Below are 11842 nucleotides of genomic sequence, written 5' to 3'. Positions count from 1 at the left end.
TAAAAAGTAAGTGGAGAAATAGAATATATTTGAAAATGAAAGTGAAAATAACTAAAATATTAAATTAGGATAAAAACTACATGTGTATATATGTATGTATGTATATGTATAAATGTATACATTGTACATGTACATATAATTTGCCTAATACAACACATACACAAACACACACAGGTTCCCCCCACATGTGAAAGTCATGTTTTTATGAAACTTTGAGTTACTCCACTTTGTTTTTGTAAAAGACCTACATTAGTACAGTAATGGAAAAGCAAATATCTTCTTCAGATTTCTTTTGGTTAGAAAAACAGGCATTAATGTAGGTCTTTAATAAAAAAGTATCTATATCTATATGTCTATATCCATATCTATATCTACATCTATATAGAGAGAGACAGAAATATAATATGCCAAGATAGTGATTAGGTTAGATGTGTTTGGGTGAGGGTGTGGAATATTTTTACTTATTTTACTGTTTTCTACAATAAACTTATAATGATCCAATCAGAAAAGGACTTTTTATGTATATTTATCTCTTTGACATAATTAGAATTTCAGTTGAAGAATGTTTTATAAATGTAAGAGAATCATGCACTTTTACAAATTGGATTTCTGTGCCAATGCTCCTGCTATTCTGTTTTATTTTTAATATGGGATGAAGATTCAAATAAAGTTCTATATTGAAATGCTGTGACAAGCACTTCTAGTCATGTCTTTATCTTGACCCATTTCTAGATGCTTTTAACAGAAAATAATGATACACTTTCACATACAGCGCCTTTCTTCAAGCTCCTGAAGGTCTTTTCTTCACTGATATTTATCTGACGCAGTAAGAAAAATGGTCATTTAGTCCACATTTGCAGGAGGACACACTAATATAAAAGATGATTAGAGATTGCGAAATATCCCGTGTTAAATAATCTGCCGCAGTGCAGTTAGTTTCCTTCCATTTCGTATGGATTCATCCTTCATGCATACTGCACTCTTGAAACTGTATTTTCTTTAAATAATGCAATGAAGAAATTAAATAATTAAAGCTGCAGACAAGACGTATTGAGGACTTAAAGCAGAAAAGAAGGGAAGAGTGAAATGAAAAAAATGAATGTTTTTAGAGGAAATACTTGAGACCTCTAATGTATCTGCTGTTTAAAGAGAAAACCAGTACAGCCAGTGTGGCTCAGTGGTTGAGCATCAACCCATGCACCAAGAGGTCGTCAGTTCAATTCCTGGTCAGGACACATGCCCAGGTTGTGGGCCTGATCCCCAGTGGGGGGCATGCAGGAGGAGGCCAATAGATGTTCTCTCTCATCGATGTTTCTATGTCTCTCTCCCTCTTACTTCCTCTCTCATCGATGCTTCTTCCTCTCTCTCTAATATCAATAAAGGAAAATAAATCAATTAATTAATTAAGAGAAAACCAACTTGAATGAGACCCAAAAAGATATGGGAAAGGGCCATTCTGTGTTCAAGAGGAAACTGGTGATTTTTGTTGATTGTCTCATTTGCGTAAGGTCTCTAGTATTATTGATTAGATTGCAGAGTTTCAAGTAAATTTTAAATTACTTTATAGACCTAATAGCACTCATCAAGATGCTTGAAGTCATTGGAAACATATCCCTGTTCTCTGGTTTCTGTGGAAGCAAAAGCTGCATTTTGGGGATCCTCACAGGGAAGGTTAATGGGATCCCATTTTCCTACCCACGCCTGCTTTTCTGCATATGTTGGAGACTAAGAGGTTATTTTGAATGGACATTAAATGGCTCAGAGAACAGAGCAGTTTTCTGTAATCTGATCGAGAGCCAGAACCCCATATTTTACTCAGAAATTGACTTTTAAGCTTAGGGAAAGACACAAAGTCATAAAGAATCATATTGGTTGAAGAGGTATTAATTGGTATTTTTCAACCTGAGGAGTTGAAAAACTTTGGAATAAGGTATTGTGGACAAAAAAGGAACCACATACTAAACCTGACAAGCTCAGGGGAGGCCTGCCTGGTGTCCTTACAAACTCATAGACTGAAAGCAACCACATAGGATGGTCTGAACATAAAATTCCCTAACAAAAAGTGAGTTATGGTGGGCGGTCATGTCCCAGGCCTGCACAATGGTCAATCTTGACAAAGGTCAATCTTGACCTTAAGCGAGCCTGTCTGTTGACTTTTTACCTGTAAGATAACCTACTGTTAACATGTCAGAGTAATCTTCTATTCCAGACCCTCAGGGCACACTCAGCACAACAGAGCAGGAGACCACAGACGCCTCACTGTTATCTTGTCCCCTGAATACCATCTCTATGTGCCATAAATGCTCATTATTGACTATCCTGTACCCACCAATGTAAAAGAGGTATATGTCTCTCCATTTTACTCTGTATCCAATCCCAGAGGTTTCTCCACTTTGCTTTCTCCCTCCCCCTGAATCTACCACCAATGATTTCATGTAACCCTCCTTATGTCTCCTCCTTTTATTTTAATGTGTAAAATCGTCTGCAAAACTGCCATTCTCAAGAGCGTTTCTCAATCCACTGAGATTTTGCTTCCTGGCAGTTGTCGTCAGTTTGGCTCAAATAAACTCATAAAAATTCTCCACAGGTTTGCATGTTTCTTATGTCGACAATATAAAAAAATTCCTAAAATTGTAAGATTCCTAATAAATGGCACTGAGAAGTGTACCAAGTATTAGAATCATGTGGTATTTTCATTCTATTCAAACCCAACCCCCAAGCTAGGTTTTAAAATTTATCTCCAACATTATTTTCTCCATGAAATTTCTCAGACCACTCCAGCAGCATCTTCATCCCAGGCCTTCACGCTCCTATGCCAGCACTTAGCATTGACAATCAGACAAATTAAATAATAATGTAATGGTTTTACCAGAAGGCTTAACGCTTTGTAAAGGTGGGCTATTAGTCGTTGATCATAGCACCTAGCCCAGTGTTAAAAAAAAAAAACACAAAAACAAACAAACAAACAAAAAAACAAAATTCAACCGAGTTCATTTTAAAGATCTTACTGGCTTTATTCAGCCATTCATGAAATGGGCAGCATCGAATATCTAGCAGATAGAAAGGAGCTGAGAGGAACTATACAGAATGAAAGACTTCTATAGGCAGAAGGGAGCAGGAAGAAGGAAGTTATACTAGACAAAATAGCAGACTGGTTATTTCAAGTTTACTTTCCCCATAAGAGATGGCAGGGGGTTATCAGGCAGATTACCTAACTAATGCTGATCAGGTAGTTTCTGATTGGCTGGTTTATAATTCCTTATCTGAGAGAGCCAAAATAGAATTAAATCTCAGTTTGTTGATGTGGGACTTAGCATGAGTGACTCCACTTCAACACCAGAATTGACTGACTGGCTGACGGAAGGATGGATGGATGGCTAAATGGATGGCTAAATGGATGGATGGATGCAGCAATATAGGTAGTTAAGGCAGTAGATTTGGGGAATGCTGTCAGAGTTGAGGTAAGAGCTGATTCATTCATAATATTTATTGGACTACTTCACTTGTTTAAATTATGTGCCTGGTTTCTCTAGAGTTCGAGGCTGCAAATTATTTTCTAATTTTTGGAGCATGAGAGACCAAAAGGATGTTAATTCATCCTCAGGGAAAAAAATCGAAAATACACAGTCTTTATTCATGAAGAATAGTCTCTGCAGTATTATTTACAACAATAAAAAATTGGAAACAATTTAAATGTCTTACAATAGAGTTTAGTAAATTATGATACATCAACCCAATGGAGTATGGTCATTAAAATGATAATTACAAAGCCTATAGAGACATATTTATAGTACATATTCTGTGAAAAATGCAGAATATAAAAGTGTGTATGTGTTAAGTTTATAACTTAATAAAGACATGGTTGTTTTCAGACCAATATTAGGAGAGAGTATGTAAATATAAAAATAGCTATGTTTCGGCAAAGGAAATATTGCTCTATTTCTCCTTTTTACAAGCTGTCCTGAATATTTTTCTTTATTTTATGAAGATCAGGGTGATGAAAGACGACATGTGATGAATAAACACATGGATGGGAAACTTAGAAAAGGGAGATATGGGAAGAAAAATGGGAATAATGTGGGATGAAGAAATGAAATTTGCCATAAAGAGAGAAGGAGATTCAGTTCATGCCACCTCCCCCATGATGAAATGTACTTGTGTGACCTGTCACCTGGCCATTCACTGTTTCTTATTAAAATTTTTAAAAATGTTGACATTATTGCAGGAGCCCCCCTTCCCCACTTTATCCACCCTTCCCGCCTCCCCCTTCCTTGGCCTTTACCAAATAATTGTCTTTGTCCACGGGGTATGCATATCTGTAAGTAAGTTATTTCCTTCACCTTCTTTATCTAGTCACCCCTCCCCTCCCCTTGGGCTCTGGCCAGTCTATTCCATGTATCCCGCTTCTGGTTCTACTTTGTTCATCAGTTTATTTTGTTCATTGGATTCCGCATATTAGTGAGATCATATGCTATGTCTTTCGTCCATTTACTTTTGCATGGATCTTTTTCCATGAGTTCTACTGATAATCATGTGTGTTGAGTGTGTGTGGTAGGAGAACACAATTTTTGAAATAGCTTTGTGAGGTTTAATGGATATAAAGAGAGGGTCCAATTTTTAAAATCCACCTTTGGCCATCAAGTAAGAGCTGCCCTGATAATTGAACCCAGTTGTAAACCAACCATGTTCCTGGGAACCTTGAGACAATCCTTTGTAAGCATGTTCATCATAATAAATTCCAACAGGACTTCACAATTGCTTCTCATAAAACTAGTGGAATTTCATCATAATGAGTACATTGCAATTAATCACATCTGCAGTTTCTAGGACGTGGATAATTAGCAAGTGAAAAGAAAACCTGAAGCCAGTCAGGAAAAGAGAAAAGCATTTTAGACACAATGAATCTTAGGCTTTCTTCCTAGAAACTTTCAGATATATACCTGGGGACACAGCTAAGTAATGATTGGACTTTGAGGTGAAGAGAGGTGAGGGAGGAGGTGAGAGGTGACTGCTGCTTGAAGACAGACTCAGGACGCCCTTAGCTTTGAATTCTCCAGTCTCTCCTCTTCAGGAAACACAAGAGTATCCCACAATGAATGGTGGGTGAATGTACAAGGGGACAGGGCAGAAGTATATGCATTAGGGGCCTTATCTTTGTAGTGACTTTGTTGTGGCTCTGGGCTGGTGCAATTAGCACAAGAACAGGATGCAGAAGAGATGAATTCCAGTCCAAGTCCTGTCACTCACTGAGCTATGTGCAGCTGGAGAAATCAGGTCTGCACCCACTGTCCTATCTGTAAGGGGACTGCAATGACCGTGACTGTGAAAACAATGACAGTGCCCCCACGTATCTGGCATGTTACTCTGAGGAGTCACTGCTGATAACCTGAAAACACTCTGAAATGTCTGCATAAATGTTATATCAATGTTCTGTCAGCAATAGTCACCAAGATCGCTGTGTATTCAATCAATGTGACAGGGTTCACGTTCCCCTTTATTTACTATGTAAATGCACCAATTTCCTCTTTTTTTCCAATCCAGATATTTTTAGGATATTTTACTTTGAATTGATAGAAAGAGAAAGGCCTGCCTAGACTCACGCAGCAGAATTTATCATTAAACATGGAGAATGTGACTAACACAGGAGAAATCACAGCATTCTAGGCCCAGTGTAAGTAACAGGGCTGCTGGATAATAGAATATTGATTAGATGATTTGCTTCAGAGTCATTAGTTTCCACACATAACTGGACCACTTCTGTAACATCACATCTTCTAAATCAGGAGACTCCGTCTGCTAAACCTTGAGCTCCCTGCCCCAGGCTACTCACACGCAGTTGGGTTGAAAATGTGTTTTCCAAACTGTCCAGGATATTATGCAAACTCAGTTCCCTGTGGATTCAATTCTTTCATCTAGTCAATGGTGTGGTTTTGAATATTTCACTGATCTCTAGGTGGTCAGCTTTATACCTGTACGTTTTAACTTTTCCATTCTATATAGCATCTAGCATCCAGCTCCCTTGAGCCTAGAATTCTTAACTTCCAACATCCCTGGAGTTTTGTTTTTTGTTTTTTCCTAATAATGCTTAGCCCAGTTTTATAGAGTGTCACTAAGTTTTACATTGCTGACATTTTCTACAAAATTCTTTTCATTTTTTATTTGTTGCCCAAATGTCAACATGCAAATATTCTATGAATGTGCCAACTTGTCTCTGTATGGACGCACACAAAAAATATTGTCTGACAAAGACTAGAATAAGAAATGATTAATGACACCAAATATTTAGCCAGTTCTTTCTTCATAGGATTCAATCTTTGCTTATCTTTCTTTTTTAAAATTTATTTTTATTAATTAATTAATTAATTTTTTTACAGATATTTCTTCTTTTCCCCCCTAGACACCCTCCTCCCTATCCCCCCCCCCCCCCCGCCCTAGCCAAACATTGTTGTCTATGTCCATTGGTTACACATACATGCATATAAATTTTTTGGTTTATCTCATCACCCACTCCCACCTCTAAAGTTTGTCAGTCTGAATCATACTCCTTTCTATGTCTCTGGGTCTACCTTTCATAGCTGAATATGTTACCAGATCTCAAAACAAATTTTTTTAAATAAATAAATTGCAGTACTAGAGAAAAATGTTTTCCCCATCCAACTCTAGAACTATAATGCACAGTATTTTCTTAAAATGTGGTCTCATCTTCACAGAAGGCAATATTTAGCATTTATACTGTGAATTTATATCATAGCTTTATTTAGCATGTCTATGAAACAGGTTTTCACTGTTCATATTTGGAGAAAACTGAAGAGAGAAGCTGCCTTGGGGTCTCTATTGATTTAGTGGGCTCTTAGTTCTTGACATTCTGGGGACACTCAGAGGACTTGAAAGAGTAGCACTTGCCAGAGTTTAAATCAGAGTCTGTTTTTTTTATTTATTTTTTTGCTGTGTCTGGTTTTGAGCTGTGACAGGGAACCTTTAAATACAGAGTCAGGGAAATCTTACACTTTTAAAAATTAGAAAGCCATGAAAACTTTCTGATTGAATTGTATTCCACTGCCTTTAGGAAAATAAAACTTTATCAGTAAATTTTTTGTAAGCATGGGGTAACCTTTTGGAAAATAGAACATTGCTGCTGTTCTACAGACACAATAAGAAAGAGCAGAAGACGGTCAAGGTCATCAGCATGAGTTTAAACTGAACTCCTTTTTCAGAAAGTTTGGCACTGGAGTATCTCACTGATAAATACCTTTACTGTGCATCTGAGTGTTAAGGGCAACAAAAGATGTCCTTTTTTTCATACATTGCTAAAATCTGAAGTGGGAGTAGGGAGGTTGGTAGGGAGGTGCTGGAACAATAGCTACACCAGTGTTGTGTAACAAGTGCATCCTGACTACACCGTGAAAAGAATGAAGTTAAGTCATCCACAGTGAGGGATGAGTGAGTGGTCTAGATACAGCTTCTGGAAATGGCAGAATGTAATAAGCCTAAAGGATGTACTCATACAAGGTATTTGAAAAATAATTTTGTCATCATTTATCTTGTTTCAGATAAACAAGTAAAAATCATACTGAATATGTTTTTTGTTTTAATCCTCACCCGAGGATATTTTTCCATTTTTGTTCAGATAGAGTGGGAGGGAGAGAGAGAGAGAGAAAAATATCGATGTGATCAGGGCCGGGGACGAATTGCAACCGAGATAATTGCCCTTGACCGGAATCGAACCTGCAACTCATTTGTCCGTGGGCCAATGCTCTAATCACTGAGCCAAAACAGCCAGGGTTGAATATGTTTTGAATTGCAATGTTATCATTTGGCATCAATGATTAGTGCCACTGCTTGGACTCAAAAAATGTTTCAATTCCTAGTGTTCATTTAACGTGGTCTTCCTAAGTGTGATCAAGTTGTTGAGTCAGCAAATATTCAACCCCTGATTCTCTGAGAGATTTAAGAATAAAAGAGCCAATAAAATATTTTGGAGAAAAGGGTCCAGAGACACTACAAATAGAACAAGGTTTGGCTCTTGGTGGTGGGCTGCTGCCACTGACGTAGGATTTATTTTTTTGATGGGTGAAGCTTCAGGACCAAGACTATTGTTTTTTCTTTTCCTACCCTTTCCTTACCTGCCTTCCCCTGAATTAGAGTCTCTGAGATGGAGAAGGGGAACATCACATCGGTCTACAATATCCATCCTGAAGGGGATATACTCTGGGACCAGGGGTAGAAGCCACAAGGTAACACGTTTAGTGTCGCTTCCTCCATATATGTCTAAAGGAAGTCACCTGCAACCTTTACATTTTGCTTCAACTGGAAAGCTTTCTGGGAACCATTTTGTCACTGAAGGAATGAACTGTTTACAGAAGAGGGTCAACTATGCTAATCTAAGTCAACTTCAAATAGGTCAAAGACAAAGATAAAGCTTCCTGAAATCAGTAGGATTTTAGTCACCTGTAGAAATACTATGCAATAAGGGTAATATCAAGTCCTGAATTAACTCTAGTCCTGGGCTCATATATGTCAGAAATCAAAATTTTAAATTGTGGTAGTTAAACATCTAAGAAATCTGAAATGTTAAGTCAAGTTTCCATTGTCCTGATTGAATTTATGTTATTAACCCAGGTTTTAATCCTAAGGTCATGGTGTACTATCAGCTGTGGTCAATGCAGCCCTCCCTTTATTTTATTTATAGTATGTATCCATCTGTAACTTATTTTTCTATGATAGGATTACTGTCTTCCAAATACATTTTCTATTGGCCTCAGTTTTCTTCTCTATCATAGAACTTAGACTCTATGATGTCTAGGGTCTCTTTCAGCTCTGACGCTCTGTGAAAGATTAAGACCTGACATGTCTTCAGATCAGTGCCTGGCATATCACTAGTCCACAATAAATGGTAGTAATAAGCTACCATTTATTATTATCATTATTAAATTTGATAAATTTTCACTGCCGATTCTGAACTTGATATACTGGAAAACTGATTAGACTCCCTATACATTTGGTGACTCCTCTACTGGGCAGTAAAATTTTTAACGAACTTTTTTCCCATTCGTCAGTTTCAAACTTCATTATCAATTTATCACTGATTCATAGAATCTCAGGTTAGAAGAAATCTTAAAGGTCAATTTCCAGCAAAAGATGTAGCGGAGAAAGAAAGGAGGCAAACTCTTCCCAGCATAACTTCCATTTGCCGTTTCAAGATGAGTCCTACGGAGTTCTTGTTTGCTTCTCCTTCTCCTAAACTGCCTGAGTTGCTGTTCATTGCATTTTGCTGAAAGTTTCTTTTAGAGCTCTGAGGGACCTTGGCAGAGAGGCCAAACACGAGTGGGGCCTCATTATCAAGTACTATGTTGCTAAGTAGAAGGCAGAGTGGAACTTAAAACTGCCTGGTTTCCTGCCATGTGGCATGTTGCAGAGGGAGGGTGCAGGGGCAAACGCTGCAGTGCTAGTCTTGTCACACAGAAAGGGAACGTTTGTGCAAGACTTGGATCAGCTTCTATTCCGATGTCAGTGATGGTTTTGCACTAACCCTTACTACTCTTTCAGTTCCTTGTTCCTGTGGCTACTGAGGCCTTCATAACAGGGCTGACGTCATGAAAGATGTTTTTTTCTTGCTGCATCTATTGATCCTTATCTGGTGTCTTTCTCTAGACAATTGATTTTAATCAAGGAAACGAATGAGTTCATCAAGGTAGATCCCAAAGCAGGAGGCAGGGTGTGCCTGGGTGTCAACGGGCGAGGGGCTTTGGAGGTAGTAGGTTTAAGAATCATGGTTTTTGAGAATGCATGCATAATTGAAGTGGAAGGTAACTGTGGAAGCCATGGACAATAAGATGAATAAATCTATTGATTTGACAGATGAATGGGGTTTCAAATCTTTTTTATTTTTTTGAACAGTTTTTTCCCTTCTAAATACATATGCATCCAAATGGAAGAATATCCCCTTTGAGTAAGCTAAGTGCTGGCCCAGGGATCGGTTTACAAAGCAGAAAAGTGGTTTGCCCATTCATTTCCTACCTCACTTTCCAATTCTCTCTCATGTTCAGTGCAGTGAATGCTGTGTGTGAGTGCCAAGCAGGGCACGCTCACAGAAGGCAAGAATATTAGTGGAAAGAAAAAAAGAAAGACATCATGGAGAAAAATATCAGTGAGCCGTTTTTGCCACTCTTAGGAAACAACCTCCAGGCCTCAGGAGACCTAGCGCAGCGATTCCTCTTCATCTCCTTCAGAAGTTGAAGCCCAGACGCGACATGGCTTTCAAAGAGAAGCATTTTATGCTGCCTTTCCAGTCCTAAACAATAATGGCCCCAGAGTTCCAGAGAAACCCACAGGCCGCCTTTCACATTTGACTCACGGAGTACTTGTGTAGTCCTCACGGTGGTGGCAGGCTCTCCCTCCCATCTGACCCCAAATGCCCACAATTCTGAAGGAAAGAAAGACTGATGTATATTGAGACTTGGATCCTGACTGAGCTCTTCCTATCCCATCCAAAACCGATCAGCTTCTGGGGAATCATACAGTATCCCTATGGATAGATGCAGGCAGTGGTGGTGGTGGCAATTAACTGTGATCCAATAGATGGTAAAATTTCTGGATTCCAGGTTTGGGCGGGACAAAGAGATATGTCCAAAGGGACTGGCCAGGAGTGAGATGGTGCCAAACCTCTAAAGTCCAAGCATAATGCTTATGCTTTGCCACCTATAAACAACAACAACAACAAAACCCCACTTTTTAAAAATCCTCACACAAGGATATGTTTAGAGAGAGGAAGAGAGAGAGAAAGAGAGAGAGAGAGAGGGAGAGAGACATCAATGTGTGTGAAAGAAACATAGATCAGTTGCCTCCTATAGCACCCCAACCTGGGATGTAACCTGCGACCCTTTGGTGCATGGGACAACGCTCTACACTCCAAACAATGGAGACACCCAGTGAAGGCAATAATACATTATATTTACTCTAGTTACTCAGAGTCTGAATCCCACTAGTCCTTTGTGCCTCCTCTCCCTCCTCCTCCTCTTCTTTCTCCAGTATTCAGTATCCAGCACAATTTCTGGCACCTTTTAGGTGCTGAAAAGGATGTGTTGAATCAGTCAAATAAATGAGTAAAATATGTGCCTTTCTGCAAATGATGTAGTTCTTCTGATCTTCCACTTCATCAGCAATTGGGGGATAATGTCATTTGGTGGGCTTGTTAGTTTTCAAGATCAAATAATATAGCATGCCTTATATGATGTGTAAATGTCATAAAATAATTTTATGAGTTATGAATTTAACTTTATGCATTTTATGACCTTTAAATTTATGAATATTGAGTTTGCAGATAAGGTTCAGCTAAAGGTAAGAAGCGGGGAGTGAAGCCCTAAGCAGATAAAAGAGTCACTGCTCAAAGATACAGGTGTGAGGGTTAATTGATCTAAAATACATTAACCAATGCTTAGGGAAAAAGATAATGGGGGATTGGAAAGGAGAAGCCGAGGAAGGGGTGGAGGAATTAAGGATATAGTGAATACTTTTAGGTCAATTGAAATATTTCATAAAGGGTAAATTTTCTTTCCACAATAAGTCATCCTGTGCCAAAAAAGGCTGGGAGGTGTTCAGCAGAAGCGGATTAATCTGAGCTCCCTCCTGCCGGCTGCAGTCACATTGCATGACACAGGAATGAAGGCGGTGTGGTCGCATATTTCATCTGAACTTCCTCTGTGGTCCTTTTTATATTGAAGTCTCTCACTGTTTCAGGGCCATGCTTGGAAAAGTTGGAAAACTTTTCTCTTGCTGAAAAAAAGAAAGAAAGAAAGAAAGAAAGAAAGAAAGAAAGAAAGAAAGAAAGAAAGAAAGAAAGAAA

Source organism: Molossus molossus, unplaced genomic scaffold (genome assembly GCF_014108415.1).
Source record: "Molossus molossus isolate mMolMol1 unplaced genomic scaffold, mMolMol1.p scaffold_m16_p_14, whole genome shotgun sequence".
In the NCBI taxonomy this organism is placed as follows: domain Eukaryota; kingdom Metazoa; phylum Chordata; class Mammalia; order Chiroptera; family Molossidae; genus Molossus; species Molossus molossus.
Note: the sequence above shows the minus strand (reverse complement) of the source record.